Consider the following 22,580-nt stretch of genomic DNA (forward strand, 5'->3'; position numbering starts at 1 on the left):
AAAGACAAAAAAAAAACCAAATACAAAAAAAAACAAAACAACAACAACAAAAAAAAAACCCTAATCCTAATGAGCTGGCACCTTGCCGTGGTGGATTAGCTTGCCTGTCTCTTTCCATGTCAGCTGTTTAAAAACAGTTGACCTTTTTGTATCACCATTGGTGAATTGCTTTGGTAGAGACCAGACAAAGATCAGCTCTTAATCACTTGTCACTGTGATGTCTAATTTTGATCACATAACATGAATTTACAGATAATTCATTAACCCATGTATAGTAATATTTAGTATTACAGGAGCAAATTTTAAAACATATCTTATATTTTAAAGTTTAAAGACCTTCTTTGTGAAAGTGTGCTCATATTTACATGTATTTATGGTGAAATATGTTATTGCATTTTATGTTTCTGGCAGCTTTTAATCCATTTTCCCATTACGAAATCCATATTTGGATTTCCCCAGGGGTCAAATTTCAAGCGCCTACGGTCCTAAATCTGATTTTTGCGCTTAACCGCCCTACTACAGAGAGAGAGAGAGAGAGAGAGAGAGAGAGAGATAGAGAGACCCAAGAAAGGGACCCAGAGAAGAAGAGAGACAGAACCACAGTTTCAATCTTCTTTTATCCTTTCCTGACCATGTGACTTTGACCCAAATCTGAGACATTCAAACTGACCAATCAGATCATTACAACCTCCCCCACCGTACTAAAGGTGTGACAATTCATCGACCCCAAAGTACACACATCTCTGCCTACAGGCCTTGATCACTATCAGAAACCTGGTGGAAAGAGGGGGTGGAGAACAGTAAAGCAAATATCTTTGTTCATTTAAAATATCTTGGATTATTTTCAATCCTACATCAGTGTCACAACAGCAAACAGACCAGTGGAGTAGTCTAGTTATTTTTGTGTGTACACACGCACACACACACACACACACACACACACACACACACACACACACACACACACAAAGAAAAATATCTGTGTATTGTGTCGCTTTGACAGAACATTCCATTCCTTGTTTATTTGGTGTCCAAGAAGATTGTAAAGTTGAAACCTCCTAAGCTCATCTCTTTAATTTTGTGCTGGATGTTGAAGTGTTAAAAAAAGTGTTTCGTAAAAAACAAACAAACAAAATCTTAAAAGAAACATAAAACCATAATAATTACATAATTACATGTTCACATGTTGAAGCATACTCACAGTTTGAAAATGACTTGTACAATATTTTTTATTTTATTTAAGTATGAAGCTTAGTCTGGATCACCAACACAGTTTTGTGTTCTGACCTCACAGAGATTACAGCAAGATTAGATTTCTTGACCATTGCATGTTTTAAGCCTTACCTATTTAAATACTGAAGCGCAAGTAGACTGAAATATACCACCATCTGTGCAAATATTTCCATTTTGCTGTCAGGAGTGAATCTCTGCTAAACTTATTTCCATAAACGAGCGTCGCCGCGCGCATGTGCGACAAACAGACTGAGCAGAATAGCGCAATAATGACAGAAGGAGCGCAATAATTCTGACAAAAATATACATATTGTTAAATTAATTTTTGTTGAACAATAAATGTAACATATGTAGAATTTCAATATACATAACATAATTATCTATACAGAATTATTATATTTATTTTATAAAAGTGCACTGATTGGAGAGGCTTGTGTTGTTCAATAAATGTTTAATTAAAGCAATTTTCTGTATCACTTCTTATCAACTGTTAGATTTCATGAGATGAAGCCAGAGACACCACATCAACCCAGAGATCAATCCAACACAGTTATTTTACATGAGAGAAGGGATTTAGGGCAACGGCGGTAAAAATGCCCATGCCAACAGGACACGCCGGTCGCACCGACAGCAGAACAGCCGCCCGACCCAGACCATTTATATTTTATAAAATATGCAAATTATTAATATTTATATGTAATGTTTTCTGAAATGTTATTAATATAGGCGAAGAGAGGGAAGTAAAACAAATAGTTTTATAATATCAGTACCAATACCACCATCCCTACCACCTTCACCGACAAAAGTAAAGAGCAATAATATGCAGATTTTATATAGATAATAAATGAAAAGAAGTATAGCTTATCGAATATTATTTATTTATAAGACATATATCCATAGATAATTGTAGAATGATGTATTCAACAGTACTCAGAGAAGTTTGTGAACATATTAACATTGATCTCGCTTGCTGATTTATATCAAGGATCAAGTACAAAAAAATATTAACACACAAAACTAACAGTTTAGGTAATTTTTGTATTTATTATTCTTTACAAGAAGCTTGGAACATGTTTACAAATCTGGGCCCGGTTTCCCGATAACGCTCACTCTTAGCGCGCTAAGAGAGCTCGAAAGATATATCTTACCAAAGTTGTTTATGTTCCTAAGTGTGTTCCCCGAACTATGCCTTAGGAAGCTGCTTAAGATATACCTTCTTACATGCGACGTTACCTGGTGCTGTCCGTGGCGATGCTGCTGAATTGTTTGATATCGACGGCTCGAGAATCAATTATTCTCTCGTGCAGGGGCTGTTTATGTGAGAAAGCGCTGTTCTTTATTAAAGAAGCACTTCAGAAATAGTTGAAATTGCAATTTATTATGATTATTGGATATTATAAAAAATAATCCAAACTATAATAGCCTATAATAGCCTAGCCTACATATTTTAAAATTGTAACATATATTGCTGCCACAATAACCTTTTCAAAAATTTACGTGCTTTCTTCTCTTTCCCATTTTTGTTCGCTGGGGTGGAGCTGCGATGAAATATTGTTCTTGTAAATACTTTCCAGCATTTCAGTAATAAAAGTGTAGGCCTACATCTTACGTACGGTGCTCGGCAGTGATCAAAAAGGATTTAAACCGTGAATTGTTAATCTCTTGTAAACTCAGAGATGTGGATTCAGACGGCAATTAAATTCCCACACGATCTGTTTGTCAAAAAACAGTAGGTACTAATTTGGACAGGGATTTTTACACGGGTTGGGTGAGAAAAACACTGATATTATGGATTCGGACGGCACTAAAATCACCGACTTACCCCTGTAAATGTTTAAAATACCGGACGAGCCCATGAGAAACAATATTAGCGTCCGAATAGGACTTAACTGACAGTAGCCTATGCTTTCACTGGCCTTTAAAAGAGCGTTTTAATTAAATTAATAATATTGTATAATAATATAATTAAAAATCTAACAACAATCAGTGTAATGACAATTTTATTCTTTGCATGAAAACACTTGAATTAGCCTAATTTAATACTGTCTGGGTGTATTAAAACTTCAGAATTATATTCATATAGACCTGCAACAGTGATAAGGTAAAGCTAAGAGTGGTCCAGACCAACCTTACGAAAGTGTGACTTACAGAAGATATACTTAGCGAACGAACGTTTCGGGAACCGTCCCATAAGAGAGAGGTTAAGGAATAGGTTAATAACTACTTAGAGATAAGAGGCTGCACAAAATTTGAGGGTTCTCCGACCTGACTAATCCAACTTTAACCACAAATAGACAAAATATAAACTTCTAACCACAAAGTTGCTTGTTGCTTTTCCTATATACAGTGAGGAAAATAAGTATTTGAACACCCTGCTATTTTGCAAGTTCTCCCACTTGGAAATCATGGAGGGGTCTGAAATTGTCATCGTAGGTGCATGTCCACTGTGAGAGACATAATCTAAAAAAAAAAATCCAGAAATCACAATATATGATTTTTAAACTATTTCTTTGTATGATACAGCTGCAAATAAGTATTTGAACACCTGTCTATCAGCTAGAATTCTGACCCTCAAAGACCTGTTAGTCTGCCTTTAAAATGTCCACCTCCACTCCATTTATTATCCTAAATTAGATGCACCTGTTTGAGGTCGTTAGCTGCATAAAGACACCTGTCCACCCCATACAATCAGTAAGAATCCAACAACTAACATGGCCAAGACCAAAGAGCTGTCCAAAGACACTAGAGACAAAATTGTACACCTCCACAAGGCTGGAAAGGGCTACGGGGAAATTGCCAAGCAGCTTGGTGAAAAAAGGTCCACTGTTGGAGCAATCATTAGAAAATGGAAGAAGCTAAACATGACTGTCAATCTCCCTCGGACTGGGGCTCCATGCAAGATCTCACCTCGTGGGGTCTCAATGATCCTAAGAAAGGTGAGAAATCAGCCCAGAACTACACGGGAGGAGCTGGTCAATGACCTGAAAAGAGCTGGGACCACCGTTTCCAAGGTTACTGTTGGTAATACACTAAGACGTCATGGTTTGAAATCATGCATGGCACGGAAGGTTCCCCTGCTTAAACCAGCACATGTCAAGGCCGTCTTAAGTTTGCCAATGACCATTTGGATGTTCCAGAGGAGTCATGGGAGAAAGTCATGTGGTCAGATGAGACCAAAATAGAACTTTTTGGTCATAATTCCACTAAACGTGTTTGGAGGAAGAAGAATGATGAGTACCATCCCAAGAACACCATCCCTACTGTGAAGCATGGGGGTGGTAGCATCATGCTTTGGGGGTGTTTTTCTGCACATGGGACAGGGCGACTGCACTGTATTAAGGAGAGGATGACCGGGGCCATGTATTGCGAGATTTTGGGGAACAACCTCCTTCCCTCAGTTAGAGCATTGAAGATGGGTCGAGGCTGGGTCTTCCAACATGACAATGACCCGAAGCACACAGCCAGGATAACCAAGGAGTGGCTCTGTAAGAAGCATATCAAGGTTCTGGCGTGGCCTAGCCAGTCTCCAGACCTAAACCCAATAGAGAATCTTTGGAGGGAGCTCAAACTCTGTGTTTCTCAGCGACAGCCCAGAAACCTGACTGATCTAGAGAAGATCTGTGTGGAGGAGTGGGCCAAAATCCCTCCTGCAGTGTGTGCAAACCTGGTGAAAAACTACAGGAAACGTTTGACCTCTGTAATTGCAAACAAAGGCTACTGTACCAAATATTAACATTGATTTTCTTAGGTGTTCAAATACTTTTTTGCAGCTGTATCATACAAATAAATAGTTAAAAAATCATACATAGTGATTTCTGGATTTTTTTTTTTAGATTATGTCTCTCACAGTGGACATGCACCTACGATGACAATTTCAGACCCCTCCATGATTTCTAAGTGGGAGAACTTGCAAAATAGCAGGGTGTTCAAATACTTATTTTCCTCACTGTATATTATATATATATATATTGTTTTCTGGTGCTTAATTTAACCCCTTGTTTGGGTCTTAAATATAGACACCTTCTACCTTATTTTGTTTATTCTCAGGTTAGGTAAAGTCAGTCGAATCCGTTCTAAACAATAAGTATAAAAATTTCCATACTTACAATTCAGTCGAAAGACTGCTCCGTGGTTTAGTTCAGCTCAATATTTTGTAAAACAGAGATTTAAGGCAAGCGAGCTTCTTAATTTCAATTATATGTATTTTTTATTAAATACAGGTTAACTAGTTTACATAAACGGTACTAATATATAAAATAAAAATAAAAGTAAATCAAAACCAAATAATTTACAAGCTTTCATCTTCATGAGGCGCAATGGCAAGGCATCTAACACCGGAGAGGCCGTCCTTGGTGAATCAGCGTCTAACTGGACATGTCATTCCAGCTCTTTTAAAGTCCATCAACTTTTGGACATCTTCAGGAATCTCCTCCTGGAAACTCCCTAAAACTTGTTCATTGGTCATCCTCTCCTGGAAACCCCCTAGGACTTGGTTATAAAGCCTCTCCATCCTCCTTCTGGACCTTTTCTTCATCGCTGTATCTTCTGCATCTCGTCCGCAACACATAGACGGTAATGTTTGCATTTTTCTTCTTTCTTTGGTAAAGCTCTTTCTAATACATTTTCAATTCCTCTCTACTTTGCCATTTGCTTAATAAATGCTTACAACATTCAGTGTGGTCTGTTTTTCTTTATGAAATCATCTTCTCAATAAATGACTTTACATCACCAATTGCAGTGTCTCTTTTTTATAAACCATTTTCTCAATAAATGACTTTACAAACAACAGTTGTGGTGTCTTTTATATAAACCAATAAAACAAATTATAAAAACATGTCTCAGTGTTTCTATAAACCAGATTCAAGAGTTTCTTATAAAAACTCTTTATAGTGCTTTTCTTCATAATAAGGTTTATTATAAAAACCTTTTACATTGTTTCTATATAATAAGGTTTCTTATAAAAACCTTATACAGTGTTTTTCTTAATAATAAGGTTTCTTATAAAAACCTTATAAAGTGTTTTTCTTAATAATAAGGTTTCTTATAAAAACCTTATAAAGTGTTTTTCTTAATAAGGTTTCTTATAAAAACCTTATAAAGTGTTTTTCTTAATAATAAGGTTTCTTATAAAAACCTTATACAGTGTTTTTCTTAATAATAAGGTTTCTTATAAAAACCTTATAAAGTGTTTTTCTTATACAACACTTTTCTTACACAAAGTTACAATTATACTTAATACCCTATTAGAAGCCTATATATTATGTGGCATTACTCATAACAGAATAAACTGCATATTTCACACAACAATATATATATATATATATATTTAAAAAAAAATTGATTTACGGTACAAATACACTCTTAAAAATAAGGGTTCTTTGTTGGCATTGAAATGCTTGAAAAATCTTTAACATCTTTCCATTCCACAAAAGCTTAAAAAAAACTAAGAAAAAATCACTGAAAAGTTCTTCTGTAACATCACAGTTAATTATCAGTCCAAAAGACTTATCATTCACTCAATCATAACCTCATGAACAATTAGCAACAGCTTCTCATCGCCATCAAGTTACAAACATTGAGGAAATCCCTCTCAGTTGTGTGTGGGTTACAGATACAGCAGATGTTATCGTGTTTGTGAGCTATCTCCCTTTTTCCAAACACCAGTAGTGGTTCAAGCTGAGCAGATTGATTTAATCTCAAATACCTCATGAAAACTGCTAACAAAATAAAAATGTGATTTACCTTACAGCTGAGAAGAACAGATGATTCATTTTTTTTTTTTTTTTTTTTTTTTTTTTTTATTTACTACAACAACAACAACAACAACAACAACAACATGACATTCAAAAAGACAGGAACTACAAAACGACAAAAAGAACAGATGAGATGAACAACTGTTCCACAAAATGACATCATCAAACACTTTCACACTCCGACATTCTAAACGCTTCCCAATGATCTTCATTGAGAGCTAAAATTCAACACTTCTCAGTGAACCAGCAGTCAGTGTGTGTGTTTCAGCACTGAGAGTTAGTGTGTGTGTTCAGACTTCAGTCACAGGATTGCACTAATGAGAGGCTCGGGACGCTCCTGTAAGTGGACAGGCGACGGCTCTCAAGTGACTATTAGTGGGAACGTTCCTAAAGCTTAAATTTCATTCAAACGAGAAGGAAGACATGATGTTTAAGCAAAATATTAACCATTGCCCAGAGTCTCCCAACAACATCTGTGCGTAGACGTACAAACTATAAGTAAAAAAAAAAAACAAACAAAAAAAACACTTCAACGTTCAAATACTTGGATTCTCAAAAGTTTAAGCACCAAGACGACGTCTTCCCTGGGAAAAGACACGATGAACAAATTGTCCAAAAAAAACACAAAAAAAAACAGACAATTTGCTTTGATACCTGCTGACAAAAAGAGAAAACAACAGAAGACACAACATTAGAGAAACTGCAGCAACAACCAACATCTGTGTGAATCACAATAAATTCTAATTGTTAAATATTATTAAGCAGCACACATAACTAATATTACAAAATAAGTTTTAAAACAACAGCAAATCAAGACAATGTGTGTCTGTGAGCAACTATTTTTACACCAATGTGAATGTTTGAGTGTACACCTGTATGTGTGATCGTGCTTGTGTTCATAAGGTTCCTCCATGTAAATGTTTAATAGTGTGTGTGGGGAACAACAGCTCCATCCCGCAAGGCATGATCCAAGGGCCCCCCACCCCCCAACCGGGGCCCGGCAAAGCCAGCGAGGCCAGGCCCCGCCAAGCGACCGCCAAGAGCGGGCCAGCGCTCGCCCGAGCATCCTGCCCCTGCGCGAGAAACCACCAACGCACCGGTGGCATTTTCCACCGGCAGGGCATGGTGGTGGGGTGGGGGTCGACTGAGATGATGAGTGAGGTGGAGTCTAAGGCCCGACCTGACACATAGACGTAGACGAACAAGCACACATATACACAAGCATACATTCCCACCCTCATGCACGCAAACGAATATTCACACCCTCACTCCACATATGGACACACAAAACTGGACACAGTACCCACACTCGTACCCCCCATATGCACTCTATACTCCTAGATCCAGGCACCACCGCCCCCAGCGGGGTAATCAGCGCCCGATCCCGGAGCAGAACTCCCTTCACTCCGGCGCGGGGACAGGAAGACCACCTCGGTCCCCGCAGCAGTAAAGAGGACCACCAGCCCAGACCCCGAACGGGCGGCCAGCTCATCCTCACAGCCCCCGGCTCCGGACAGAGAACAGAGAGCAGGGGTGTTTAAAAAAAAAAAAAAAAAAAAAAAAAAAAAAAAAAAAAAAAAAGGACACCCCATGCTTCACCCCACCCGCTCAAATGTAGTGTTGGTGTGTGCTGTTCTACGGTGCTTTAAAACAGGGGTGCTTTAAAACAGGGGAGGGGCACCCTCGACAAGCTTGTGTCAGCTCGCCCCCTCCCTAGAGCCCTCAATGTCTATGTGCAACTTAAAATTGAGAAGTTGGCTCTGGCACCAGAGGGAAGACTGAATGAACAGACCGCCCTCCGGATGTCATTCAATGTGCCCAACCCCCAAGGCCCTATATGTATATGTCATGTGACAGTAAGTAATGAGAATGTCTAAGCTGTAATGTGTAATTGAGATGCAGGTGGCCACGAGGAGACAGTGGAGTTCCACCTCCCCCGCATCCCAGTGATGCACCCGCACCCCAAAACCCTACCTATGTGTTGGTATGATGGAGCGGGAGAAGTGAAGCCTTAGGGATGGGGAGGAAAACATCAGAGGGGGCAAAATACCCCCTTCTTTGGAGCCAGCTCCCCCACTGACCCCCACAGGCACCCCCGCTACCCCAAATCTGCCCAGGGCGAGGGGCCCAGGCCCATCCAGACCAGGGTCCATGGGAGCCCGAGGCGGCCCAACAGACCCCACAGCAGAGGAAAAACTACCCCACCCCATCATTCAGTCAGTTCCCAGACTACATAAGACAATAAGACACCCAGGTAAAGCCCGTTTTCCCCGCCTCTATTGGACCCCCCCCACCGCAGAGGCACCGATGCATCGAAGATACCCATACCAGGGCCGGGCCCAAGCGCATGCACAAACCCATGCTCCCGGCGGCACCCCAACCAGGACCCAAGCCCCCCAGGCCCAGCCGTAACCCCAACCCGGAGGCAGAGCGCCCCCTAGATCCCCAAGCCAACAACAAAAACCACAGCCGGACAGAATTGGGACCCCCACTCACACTAGGTGATGGAGCTGATCAAAGGAGCCCAGAGAGATTGATCTAATGTGGCAGCAGAAGCTGTGTCAAGACTAATATAATCCCACAAATAATCTCTGTATTGATTTATATTAAGATTATTCTTATTTTTCCAGTTCATGAGGACAGTCTTCTTAGCAATGCATAGGGCAGTAAAAGCCATGTGGATTGTGTTACCTTCTGTAGTGACACCATCTAAGTCGCCCAACAAGCAGACTGAAGGAGAGGCTGGAATAGAACATTTGAGACACTTTGATAAGTCTTCGCAAATCCTGTACCAGTACCTCTGAACCGGTGGGCAGAACCATAAAGCGTGGATATAATTGTCAGGTGTATTACCTTTACAGTGTGAGCAGTTGTTAAAAGCTGTAAAACCCATCCTGAACATCCGATGACCTGTATAATGCACTCTATGCAGGATTTTGTATTGTATTAATTGTAAACCAGGATTTCTAATCAGTTCAAAGGTTTTTAAACATATCTGAGACCAGAAATTATGGTCCCAGCTTACTGATAGATCTGCCTCCCATTTTGCAATAGGAAGTGATACTGATTCATCTATTTTGGAAATTGTCCTGTATATTTTAGACAGTAATTTAGGGGTTTTGAGATTAAGAAAATCTGCCACACTTGGTGGTATTTGTAATTTGATATGATTAGACTTATATTTCCCTTTTACAATAGATTTAATTTGTTGATATTCTAAAAATCTGTGCTTGTTAATCCCATAATATTTAACTAATTTGTCAAAGGGAATAAAGTCTGTCCCTTCGAATATATGTTCCAGGTATTTAATACCTTTACAACTCCAATCTGTGAAGTTTATCATATTGTTGTTTAGCAATATGTCAGGATTGTTCCAGATGGGGGTACGTTTGCATGGGATCAGTGAAGACTCAGTCATTTTTAGAAACTCCCACCATGCTGTCAGGGAAGAGCTGATACTAATGCTTTTAAAGCATACGTGTCGTTTGCTGATCGAGCTAATGAATGGCAGATCCGAAATCTCTATATTATTGCATAATGCCTGTTCTACATCTAGCCAAGGCTCATCTACGGGGTTGTGTTTTAACCACCCTGAAATGTGTTGAAGCCTGTTGGCTAAAAAATAGTGGTGAAAGTTAGGTAGATCTAGTCCTCCTTTATCCTTGGTCTTTTGCAGCGTTTTTAAGCTAATACGCGGAGGTTTACCTTTCCAAAGGAATTTAGAGACGGAGGAGTCCAGAGATCTAAACCAGTCAGGTGATGGTTTGCTCGGGATCATTGCAAATAAATAATTAATTCTTGGCAAAACCATCATTTTTATTGAGGCGACTCTTCCCATGAGTGAAATGGGTAGGGACTTCCATCTGGTTAGATCATCTTCTACCTTCTTTAAAAGTGGGATGTGGTTTAATTTAATCAGATCTGCCAGCCTAGGGGAGACATTAATACCTAAATATTTAATATTTCCAGACTGCAGTAGAGTGGAAGAATTCTGGAAGTAACAATTAATTGGAAGAACTGTTGATTTTAACCAGTTTATTGAATAATCTGAGACTCTTGAGAAAGAGTTTATTAATGTAATTACCTCAGAGAAAGTAGTTTGTGAATGCTGAAGAAAAAGTAACACGTCATCTGCGTAAAGACTAACTTTATGTTCTACATTCTTGCATTTAATGCCTCTAATCACTGTAGCCTGTCTAATTACTGCTGCTAATGGTTCAATAAAAATTGCAAACAATGAGGGGGAGAGGGGGCATCCCTGCCTGGTGCCCCTTTTGAGATAGAAGCTAGAGGATGTTTGGGCATTAGTCCTGACACATGCTGTTGGAGAGTTATATAATATTTTTAACCAGTTTATGAGAGAATTTCCAAAACCAAATTTGTGTAAAGTTGCAAATAGAAAATTCCAGTTAACCCTATCGAAAGCTTTTTCTGCATCTAAAGACAATATTGTAATTTGAAGGTTTCTATTGCATGAATAGTCTATCAAGTTAAGTAACCTACGTGTGTTTGTTGAAGAGTGCCTCCCCTTTATGAAACCAGTTTGGTCGGAATGGATTATGAAAGGGGTTATCTTCTCTATTCTTTTTGAGATAGCTTTGCAGATTATTTTAGTGTCCACATTAATAAGGGATATTGGACGATAGCTGGTAGGCAATACCGGGTCTTTGCCTGGTTTTAGCAAGAGACTAATGTTGGCAGAATTCATATTTGGTGGAAGTCTGCCATTTTCTTTCGTTTCCTGCAACATTCTGTAGAATGTTGGTGCCAGAATTGCCCAGAATTCTTTATAGAATTCTGCTGGAAAACCATCTGGACCTGGAGCCTTTTTATTGGGCATACTGTTCAAGGCTTCTTGAAGTTCATCTAATGTCAGTGGATAATCCAATGCCATCGCTTGATTGTCTGATAATTTCGGAAGAGTTATATTGTCAAGAAATTGGTCAATTTCGTCTTTAGATGGGTTTATCTGTGGAGAATATAAAGATTTGTAAAAGTCCCTGAAAGTGTTGTTTATTCTTTCAGGGTCATATACTGTATCCCCAGTTAAATCTTTAACAGCACATATAGTTGTTTTTTCTTTATTTATTTTTAACTGGTTCGCTAGGAATTGACTTGATTTGTTACCATATTCAAATTCTTGCCAGCGAAGTCTTTGTGCTAAGAATTTAGTTTTTTTATTAATAATTTCATTTAATTCTAGTTTTGCTTTACATATTTTTTTCAGCATTTCTTGTTCCTGGGAGGATACGTAGGCTTCTTCTAAAGTTTTTATAGTTTCTTCTAATTCCTTAATACGTTTATTTTCTCTTTTCTTTTTATGCGATGAGAATGAGATTATTCTACCTCTCATCACGGCTTTGCCTGCTTCCCAGATAACAGATGCTGATGTTCCAGGCAGGTCATTATAGTCTAAATATAAAGCCCACTCTTCTTTAAAATATTTAATAAAATCATCATCTTTAAGCAATGAAGTATTAAATCTCCAGTTATTACTTGGTGGAGTGGCCTTCTTATTTACTAGAGTTAAAGAAACAGCAGCATGATCGCTGACAGCTATAGGGTTTATCTCTGTGTCTGAAATGTCACTCAGCAGTGAGCTGCTGACTAGGAAATAATCCAGACGAGAGTATGAATGATGGACATGTGAGAAGAAAGTATATTCCCTACTGTTGGGGTGAAAAGAACGCCATGCATCGCAAAGTCCATAGTCGCTCATGTACTGTTTAACTATATTTACGGATTCCCAATTGCGCTGAGTTCCAGCTGTACTCAGCCTGTCCATTTCTTTATTTAGTCCAAAGTTGAGGTCTCCCCCAAGAACAAGTGCACAATCTAGGTGTTCAGAGAGTGCGGTAAAAAAAACATGAAAAAAAAGAGGGGTCATCAACATTTGGACCATATATACTAACAATACATAACTTTTTGTCAAATATAGATAATTTAATGATTAGAAATCTACCTTCTGGATCTATAACTGTGTTTAGTACTGTGAATTTAACATTTTTATGTATTAAAATTGCTACTCCCCTTTGCCTAGAGTTATAGCAGGCTGAGAAGACATTAGGAAACTCAGTTGTTTTAAGTTGATCTGTAGCTGTGGGAGCTCTGTGAGTCTCTTGTAATAAAACAACGTCTGCCTGTAGTTTTTTAAGCTGGCTAAATATTTTTAACCTCTTTTCTCTGGAGCCAGCTCCATTCACATTCCATGTGACAAACCTCAGTGCACCCATAAATGTGTGTGTGTAGCTAATGCTGCTCGCTGCTCTAATGAGTAAGATATGAGCAGGCGTATACGCGCTTGTATGCGAGTATGTCCTTCATATCTGTGTGCGCTGTAAAGTCGGAGTAGTTGCGTTAACGCTGAGTGTATATGTACAAGGTCGTGCCGTGCAGATGTGTGATATTGGGTGTTGTGTTTGTATGTGTAATAAAGCAGGTGATCGGTGCAGTAAAAGGAGTTAGAAGTAAGAAAAACATACAAAGAAGCAAGCAGAGAGGGATGAAAGTAAAAACTTGACAGAAATAAAAACATTGCAACAACATTTAAACACTACGGAGACTAACGGTAGGCCTATCGTGTTTGTTATGATATCGTATCAATTTAGCAAATTGACATAAGTAGTTAGAGTAAAATGGAAGAACAGGAGAGGAAAGTAGAAAAAAGGGAAAAATATAACGGATTCTTATCTGGAGTGGTATTAATATAACCACGGAGTGGTACTGAGGTTGCGGTAAAGCTGCCCGTCCACGTAGAGCCGGTCCACGGCGATGACAGCTCGGGAGCCCTTTTGGATGAGACTGCGTCGGATTGGGAACAGAATTTTGCGTCGTTCCAAGATTTCTTTGGGGAACTGGTCATTTACGCCGAAGTCTGTTCCTTTCAGCTCCCTGCCGCGACTCTTCACCTGCTCTTTCTGCTTGAAGTATCCGAATTTGGCCACAATAGGACGCGGCCTCGGGGCTCCAGGTTTCTTCGCTCCCATCCGATGTACTCTTTCAAAGCAGATGTTATCCACGGTGTCTTCCGGAAGTTTCAGGTATGTCTTGATAAAGTTTTTAACCGTAGCTTCTGCGTCCTCATCGGCAGATTCCGGGATGCCTGAAAACACCAGGTTATCTCTCATGCTACGGGCCTGGAGATCAATGACAGTCTCTTTTATTTTTTTATTTTCTTCACTTAGATGGGTCACGTTCTCCGTTAGAGACTTGACCGAGTCCCGTAGTGATGCATTTTCAGCCGCGAGTGTTTCCACCTGCTGCTGGCTGAATTCCAGTGATTCCCTCAGGGATTTGAATTCACGGTGCAGGATCTCAACCAGGGACAACCTCGCGTCGAAGCTGGACAACCGCTTATCGATTGAATCCAGGATGTCGGTAAAGCTTTTACCCGTCGGCGATGTTATTTCAGGCGAGACTGCCGGGCGACTTCTTTTGGAAGACGGCGTCTCGGTTTTGGCTGGAGAACATGCATTTTGGTTTTTCTTCATGACTATAACGTCGAAGCACCAATCGATGTATTCCTGAAGAATTTCTAAATTTTCCTCGTTGTCCTCGCTGTTCATTCAGTTTTTCAGTCATTCAGTTTCAGTTTTTCCGCCAAGTCTCCAGCGTCTGACATCACCTTAAATGTGTAACCATTGTGTTCCTGTTTAGTCTTACTAGAAATATATCTCAACTAAAAAGAGAATGTAAGGGAGTTTACCAACTACTATCAATACACGCTTATCGCTTACATGCATACAGTACACACGCACGCCAGCACACGCACGCCTTAAAACAGATGGACACAGATGATTCATTTTTAAGGCTGATCGCTTAATGTACAGTTCGTCAGAATACAGTATCAATAGAGGAATGGTTAAAATGCTGGAGACAGATCTGAAGATAAGTCTCTTAAATACCAGAGAAGAAAAGAGCGGAAAAACTGAAAGAGGACAGAAAAAATCAGACAAACACAACTCCCAGAAAATGATAGAAAGAAACAACATCATATGAAAATATATTTATATATAAAAAGGAAGAATGTAGTCACAATTCACTTAAAAAATATAGAGGATAATGCTACAAAAAGATGATGTGGATTTTTGATTTTTTTTTTTTTTCTTATTTATTTCAGTTTATTGTACCCTAAAAAAAAAAAAAACACTCTGAAGTGATACCTTGATTTCAAAAAGTTTGGTAACCAATACTGTAGTGCTCTGCTGTTATCTATTAATCTAATAATCTATAATAATAATTACCATTCATTGACAACCATTCAATCATAAGAACATGCACCATGCTATCTCAGGGCTTTTCAGTCTTTTAGATGCCACGTATCCCCAAATATCATCCTCATGTGAGGGACGCATCCTAAAATTTAAAAGGCATCTCATAAACACCCAATTTATTCACTGAAAATATAATTGTCACGGTCAGCCGCTCAGTCAATCATAAACACTACATTTCCCATAATCCCTCCTTCTGCTCACTTGCAGGGAACACCAGGCTACACCCTCACACATGGCCAGCACTGAATATTAATCACCGTCTGCTGTATGATTTACTATGAATATTGAATATATGAATACTGGTCTCCATATTCTCATTACTGACTATATCAAAAATAAAACTTGTGGACACAGTAGCTACTACTGTGTCCACAAGTTTTATTTTTGATATAGTCATAGGAATATAGTACAAATAGTTTCTACAAAAAAAGTTTTATTAAAATCAGCACAAATTCAAGGGAGATCATAATACTGTTTGATGAATGATCACTTTAGTATTGTTTCACGAGTTCACATTTTAATGAAATCTGATGTAATATTATAATGCGTATTTGGCTTGCTGTCCGGGGGGACCCCAGAGTACTCCCCCCTATGAATGTATAGATCATAGGTATCTATGAGCAGACCCAGACGAGTGTGAGGTGATGGGGTGGTGCCGGGATGCTGAGAAATTAGTCATGAGACAGGAGGTAAGGGAAGGCTTCATTTATACTGGCTTCTTCTTGTGCTGATTGGATGATTACCTGAACATGCTCCTCCTGAATTTTGTTTCATAAAACTTCATTTAAAAAAGAAATTGAGGCTGATCAAAATATAAAGTTACTCCTGCACTCCAAGTAGTTTAGTTTTCATGTAGATAAACTTCTTAAACTCTATTTAAATCTCAGAATTTGTTTAGTGAATTATTTTAGAATATTTTTAGTATGGCTAACCAGAAGTCCCTGGAAGAAGAGATTTCTCAATTTCAATGGGACCTTCCTGGAAAAATAAAGGATAAATAAAAAAATATGGTGTAGATCAGGGGTTTTCAAACATCTAAGTGGACCTCCCTTTTGACACAACTTACCCAATTGCGTGCACACACACACACACACACACACACACACACACACATAGCAATGTCAGACTCTTAACTCCTCACTTTTATCATTGTTTGTGTTGACATGAAAGGTAGGCTAGGTCTCGTTACTGCAGGTCTTGATGCCCAATTTCAGATTTTTTTACCTTTATCCGATTTTTTTGACCGTCTGTTTACACGTTCTTTCAACTGTATCCGATTCATGTGTTTACACTTGGGATACTATCTGAAACATTGCACATGCTTAAAGGGTTAAATTCTCTTGCACAGATGGACGTACGCGAAATATGATTGATGCTAGCTCTGCGATATATGTGAAGTTCGCCAAACATCACCACGATTATGAGGCGAAGGTCGAGGACGAAAAGTGCATCATTGCAGCCTGCGCATATGCTTCAGTTATTGTGTGCGAGAGAGATCTCAGGACTGGTGGGAGAATTGTGGCGGGCTTTAAGAGCAGTGGGTCTGAAATGTTAGGATGAGCAAGCCAACCTTTGATATGTTGTGTCAGCGTGTGTCCACATTCCTCTCCTACGACAACACAACATTTCGACAGGCCATCCGTCCCTTTGCAGAAGCGCGTCGGGGTTTCTCTCGTCATTAAACCGCGGAGACGTCGCCTAATGCCTCAGAAAATCCGATCTGCCTGTTTACATGACAGTCATATTGGCACATATCTGATTTATATCTGATTTATTTTTCCACATATGAATGAGGCCTGAAACCGATCTCGAAATATCTGAATGCATGCGTTTCTTTTCCTGTTTACTCTGTCATACACATCTGATCTGTGTCACACAAAATCGGAATTGGGTCACATTTCACTGACAGTGTAAACGAGGCCTATTTTCAGAATGATAACAATTTAACTTTTTAAATGTATTAATTTAAACTAATTATTAGGCTATATTTTTTACCACTCATGCTCTGGCACGCCCCACACTTTGAAAACCCTTGTGTGGATGATCATGTGATCTTCTGTTGATCTGCTGTAATACTGAAGATCTCCAGTAGAGAGAGACACTGATACACTGAACTGTGTGTCTCTACATCTCAAGCTCATTATAACATATGGGGCCCTATTTTAACAATCTGAAACGCAAGTATCAAACACTTTGTGGGCGGATCTTGCAAATCTAAAATGGGTTGGTCAGTAGCTTCATTACTCATAGGTGTGTTTTCACATCTCTTTCACACCACAATGATTTCCCTCGTGTGAATATTTTTCCTTGTAATTATGTATGGTTTGCAAAAATGAAAACTGCTGCGTCTGTGTGTAGATGAGAGAAGCAAAGTGTATGCGCGTTGTGCACATGCTACATAATGGCCAAGATAGTGCCCTTAAAATAGCATCTGAATAACATGCACAACGTGCCACTGACTAAACAGGTTTCTCCTGGTCTGTGGCGGAATTGTTTTCTAAACCTGTAAAATAGCATGAGGGAACGTTTGTGCCGGAACACGCCTCCTCTTTTCTCTGAACCGCCCCCGGGAGCACAAGTTCATTCCCTAGTTTACCGACGTGCGTCTGTGGAGGGAAAAGTCCGCTGTGGAATGATAGGAATGATAGGAATGATAGGAATGATAGGAATGATACATGCGTTGTGTACAAAGTCAATTGCCCTGAGTGTGTTTGCAGTCAGAACTCACATGAGCTTTTCTCACAGAGTTATAATATCCTCCTGTGAGCCAGCAACTCATTCTCTTCTAATGTAGGACATTTATATTAGTGAAATCATATGATGCATGCCATAGTTAAGACTAGAGAGAGACCAGCATTTTTAAACTGATAAATCCAAAAGATGTTTTGTTTTTGCAGTTTTTTTGACCATGTTCACTAAATTCATCTCACATTTTCATACAAGCTAGTCAGAAGTTATGTAAGGGATACTGTATAGCGAGGCGGTTGTTATTAGCGAATACAACCCCGACAGGCTGATCAGGACCCCGATGTGAAGCGGAGCTACTGTATTCGCTATAACAACCGCCTCGCTCTACATTATCCCGCTTATTACATGACTACTTACCAAATAAATCAATAATTTGACACAAAATATTGATTTAAAAAGGAGTTTATTGATTTATAAACGATTGTATTGCTTCCGCTAAAGAAAATTTATCCCATTCTTAAACCAGTTTTCAAAAAATAAGAACTCATGTTTATAACAAATATTCTTATTATTCCAAATGAAGTAATTGGTTGGAGAACAATTCTGTTTGAAAGTCATAGACCTCTCTAATAGTGCTTGTTTGTGGACATTAGAGAGAGCAACAGGGATCTTCTCAATGCTGAAGTCAATAGAAAAAAAACAAAACGAAAGTGAAAGTTCGCATGAGGCGTTCCAGCAGGAGTGCGTGGCCAATCCCTCAAGCATGAGCTGCACTAAACGTGACTTTACACTGTCTTTATTTCTCCGTGAGAGAACAGATTAATATTGATCGTTTTTCTTTTTCTTTGTTTTATTTTGTGTGTTTAAATTACAGTAGATGGAAACCAGGAGTAAACACACGAAGAGAGAGAGAGAGATGAAGACACAAACCACTGAAAACATGAAGCTTGTGAAGATTGTCAGATGGAGCAGCTTTAATGATTTAAGACCGAAGTGTGAGTAAAACAATCACTCATAATTCAATCAGTAAATGTTTGAGGGAATCATCTGTGTTTCTGAACTATATGCCATTGAATGTGTCCATATTTGTGTTAATTCTGCAAATGGAAGTTGCTCTGATTAACCCATTTAATCCCAAATTTTTCCCAGACACAAAAATATCCAAATCATGTGTCATTAGTATCCCTTTGAAACAATCAGTCATAATTTTTTGAAATTTTCATGGAAAAGTGTGTGAAAAAGTGTGTTTTATGATCGGTCACAATTGTGACCGGTGGGATACTGTGTTGTATCAACCATTGTATTGATTTAATATAGGTCTATTTGACCTATGCAGTGTGTTTGTGTGTGTTTTTGTGCGTGTGTGTGTGTGTGGTTTTTTTTGTGTGTTTTTTTGTGTCTGTGTGTGTTTGTGTATGTGTGTTTGTGTGTGTGTGTGTTTCTGTGTGTGTTTCTCTGTGTGTGTCTGTGTGTGTGTGGAGATCAGACATCAGAGAAGACGTGACCATGTGTGTGTGTGTGTGTGTGTGTGTGTGTGTGTGTGTGTGTTTGTGTTTGTGTGTGTGTGTGTGTGTGTGTGTGTGTGTGTGTGGGTGGGTGGGTGTGTGTGTTTCTGTGTGTGTGTGTGTGTGTGTGTGTCTGTGTGTGTGTGGAGATCAGACATCAGAGGAGACGTGACCGTGTGTGTGTGTGTGTGTGTGTGTGTGTGTCTGTGTGTGTGTGTGTCTGTGTGTGTGTGTCTGTGTGTCTGTGTGGAGATCAGACGTGACCGTGTGTGTGTGTGTGTGTGTGTCTGTGTGTGTGTGTGTGTGTGTGTGTGTGTGTGTGTGTGTGTGTGTGTAAAATTAGGTAGAAAGTAAGGTAGAACATTTAGCCTATGTGTATTAGTATGTAGATACAATGGGTTATCCCACCGGTCACTATTGTTGCCGTTGACATGTTTGTGAGTGCTATGACCACATTAAACAAAGTTGAGTAATTGCAAATGCATATATCAATACTAGACACATTAAACATGATATGTACCAAAAATCTATGTCCTATCTTTATGTTAACATACTTTACCACCCTTTTCTTTGGGAGCTTTCTTGCTGCCATCCTTTTCTCTTGGCGCAAACAGGAAATAAACAGCTCTGGTCATGTGACAATTTACAGTAAACATGCAACACTGCACATATTTCATTGAGACCCTTTATTATTTCAATATCTGCTGGAAATGCATTGATAGATCATTCAGTAACATTTTTATAGCCTTAGAAATGAAACATTTTTTTACGGTCACTATTGTGACCGGTGGGATTAAATGGGTTAATATTGTGATTAATAATTTCATACGTGTTCTCCTGATATATGATAATCCCTCAACTTTTATTAAACTGACTTGTAATGGTTGATATGATAAACCAGTGGCGAGGACACATAATGGCCAGAGAAACTGCCAGAATATAAAACTAATGCTCTGAATATAAAACAAAACTGCAAAATAATCATATCTGTTGTGTATATATAATTTGTAAAGTGTAGCCTATTATTAAAAATACATAGCGCCTATAACATACTGTTTCATATAATACTGTGCTGGTGTTGTGCTGGATTTCTATTAACCGCAAAGAAACCAAATTACCAATAAGTTACCCAATAACAGCAGACACAGCGATGAGTGAGAGTAAGCTGCCACCTAGCGGACAGAATTTACTATAGTAAAGTACATACTCGACTCACTGAGGGCCTTTTGTACAGTACACAACATCCAGACTGCTGAGAGTGATGTGTAGATGAATATGTGAATATGTGCTGCGCTTTCCTCTCAATAACTAAATAAATACACAACAAAAATGAGAAAACTGCAAGCTTTTTTAATAAACCAGAAGAAAAGCATCTGAACACGTCACTATTATTTTATATCAGCTTTACAGTATTAAAGGTGCCTTGTGTAAAAATAAATAAATTCATACTCCACATTCCATACCAGATGGGGGCAGTATACCTCCAGAAAGTGAGTTGGTCTACTCTAGAGTATGAATATCTTCAAGCTACTCCCCTTCACCTTTACCAGTGAATATGTTCATATTCGTTTTGTTCATATTACATTTTTATTGTTAGTTTGAATTACATTAATTTGACAGACAGCATTCGCTGATGTTGACCAAGCTAGCGCCAACATAACCAGAGCTTTCCAACTCTCACGCATTCACCGTGAGACACACGCAAACACTTTTCACATGCTCTCACCCCACACATCAATTTTCTCACGCACAGAAAAATCGCGAAGCAAAGAGGACACGGAGACCGACAGACTAGACAGAGCAGGTTAGTTATGATATAAAAAAAATCTCAGCTCTCAGATTCTGTCAATTTTATTACGCAATTCAAACAATAAATACCGTTTTGGCGCTTGTAAATGTTACACGACAGATCCCTAGCGCATGTGAACCGATCATCTCTACTAGCTAATAGTAAAAAAATCACGAACACTGAAAGATACAGTAACGTTAGGCTACAACTTACCAAAATGTATTCCTCATACATAATAAACCAATAGACCAATCAGTGTTTTTTATCATCGTGAAGAGGTCAATAACACAGCTGGAGAACAATTATGTCAGATTTACCTCAGGAAAGCCATTTAATATACATAATATAGGTCACGTAGTTGGCAAGAAAAAAAGAGCAATAGAGATTGTGCTATGTGTACTATATTACAATACTATATTTATGTACGTTATATATATGTTTATCGAACAGCCTTCGATACATTTCTATGTTATAACTTCCCGAAAATCTACACAAACATATAAAACAAACTTCTAACGAAATACTAACAGCATCTTACTTACCAATCCAAAAGAAATGTTGCAAGTTCGAAGTCAAACCTCATTTTTTTCATGTCCATTAGTTGTCTCCAGCGATGGAAAGCAGTGCCAATGTTTACTCTGGTTCTGTTCCTTTTTTATCAGATTTTATTTGAATGTAGTGGGGCTGTACTTTCCACACGATTGACATCAGGTTCAAGTACGCCCACAAGCCGTGCGAGTTATTCGTGTATTGCATGTTTGGCTGGTGGTTATGTTGCCGGCATACCGCCTCCCATGGCCGAAACTGGTATTACGACACCTGTCGGGCCGTGGCTAGTAATGCTAATGCTAATTCAGGTTGATATCTCTGCAGCACTATAACTTGACATTTTTTTAATGACATCATCGCCCTTATTTCTTCTCATTCTTTTGATGCGTGTAGCTCATTTTTTGGATATTTTTACCTCAATTTTTACATAAGGCACCTTTAAAGATGAAAACAGTGTCAGTGTCTCGTTTCATCAGAAGTAAATCTTCATTTGCCTGTCATCAACAGATTATCAGCTTTATCATCATCATTATTATTATCTTGTATATGTGTTTGTTCTGTCCCTCTTTAAACTGAAGATAATATTATGTTTCTTCATACACAGTTTCTGTGGATCCACACACTCCTGTAAAGAGTGGATCTGAATCATCAGAGAAGATCAAACATGAGCTGAGATCATGATATCTGAATCAATGATGTGAGGACGCCTGAAACTAATGTAAGATCATGTTTGGCCATCATTTCTGAGATCACTGCAGCTCTGATGATCAGATGATCAATATTTGATTCA

The 22,580-nt window shown here is 38.8% G+C and overlaps 1 protein-coding gene across 7 annotated transcripts in view; it reads left to right on the forward strand.

The window, feature by feature from the left end:
• LOC311096814 (uncharacterized protein) overlaps positions 1–22,580 on the forward strand; it is a 367,324-nt gene that overhangs the window by 335,673 nt on the left and 9,071 nt on the right. Inside the window, exons 1-3 of one of the 7 annotated variants that reach the window (XR_014609110.1) lie at positions 13,718–14,026; positions 18,822–18,942; positions 22,395–22,508. The gene's annotated coding sequence lies outside the window, so the exon portion shown is untranslated. Of the gene's footprint in view, positions 1–13,717; positions 14,027–15,740; positions 15,949–18,668; positions 18,943–22,394; positions 22,509–22,580 lie in introns of those variants that run through there. The other 6 variants (XM_084136209.1, XM_084136208.1, XM_084136207.1 and 3 more) reach the window with 6 other exon arrangements.

Source organism: Abramis brama (genome assembly GCF_963993115.1).
Source record: "Abramis brama genome assembly, chromosome: 15".
In the NCBI taxonomy this organism is placed as follows: domain Eukaryota; kingdom Metazoa; phylum Chordata; class Actinopteri; order Cypriniformes; family Leuciscidae; genus Abramis; species Abramis brama.